We start from the raw sequence: 1,388 nt of genomic DNA, 5'->3' as shown, positions 1-1,388 counted from the left end.
AAGTTTGGAAGCCTCAGTGAAAGGTGGCGATTGTATTATTTCTTGACAAATGAGAAATAAGACATTCTGTGGGTAAATAGCAAAATAATTACATGATTTTTTAGTGTCACCTACTATAGAAAAAACAAAAATGTTATGTCCGCACCACCCCAAATAAAAACTTGCCAATACAATGATTATCCCCTAATTCAATGCAAAACTTAATCATCAGAGACCTTGCTCCCCTTTTGGCCTCTAGAAACTAACTATAGCTCTGTTTGCTGCATCGAGAAATAGATGATAGATGCAGCTATAAAGTTAGTGAACATGATGAAATTTTCACTTTAAATAGTTTCATGGATGAGCTATACTCCTAGTTATGCATTTTGCATGTGACTCTGAGGCTCCTGCAAAGTACTGCTCAGAGGAAAACTCAGAAGGGTATGCACCTCAAAGGAGAATTAAGCAATTATGTTTAACTGGTACTTAATTTTTTATTGACATATTTCCAGTTTCAAGCACTGGATATTAACTTCAGAAACCTGACATGCCAGCAGATGAGAGTGAGTATGAAACAGTTAACTACCTGCATGGGCAATGCTGAGACACCTCGTAATACCTCTGGGGCTCTAGGGCATGATGAGTGCCAGCTGTCTGATGACATAGATATTTAATCATGAATAATTTTTGGTGAAAGTCTCAAAGAGGAATCTTACCACTTACAGGTGTGTGGCATGGCAGTTTTGGTAGCTGGAGCACTTGGGGCTTGGCGGACATCAGATATAGTTGGTAGGCCCACATAAACGTTGATGGGTACTACAGATGGAATTCTCTGATCTGATTTTTGCTTCCATTCAGCAGTGGGCAGGAACTACACTCCAAGAAAACTATGAAATGGGTCTTTTCCCATACCCATTGCTCTAAGGGACAAAGACTGAACTCTGAACAGAGAAGGTAACTGCCTAAAAGGGTAAGAAACCACTGAGAGAAAACAGTTTAGATAAAAAATACGAAGATCTAAAGTTTTTTTTGAAAAGCTCATACAAGTTAGAATTAAGAACATTGTTTTACCCCTGATGGAGATGTTAATATAAACCAGCTTCTATTTAGGAAGAATAATTCAGGTTATAAAAAAGGAAAATTACCCAGGCACCTGCAATCATTTAATGATCAATTCAGTTTTAGTAGGCCCCACAATTAGCATAACCAAGTGCCTGTTGGTTCACCTTCAAAAAGGAGTATTTGAAAAAATACAAGGGAAAGGAAATCAACTATTTAATGATACTTTTATAAATGTAAAAAGTAACAGTTTTACTGGGGAATAGTTTCACCTACTCAGCACATATTTTAAAAGTATTCTATTGAAGTAGAAACTCTGAATGAGGCCAGGTAGTTTCAGATACAGAGGC

Source organism: Myotis davidii, unplaced genomic scaffold, assembly GCF_000327345.1.
Source record: "Myotis davidii unplaced genomic scaffold, ASM32734v1 scaffold130, whole genome shotgun sequence".
In the NCBI taxonomy this organism is placed as follows: Eukaryota; Metazoa; Chordata; class Mammalia; order Chiroptera; family Vespertilionidae; genus Myotis; species Myotis davidii.
This window is presented reverse-complemented; position numbering follows the sequence as displayed.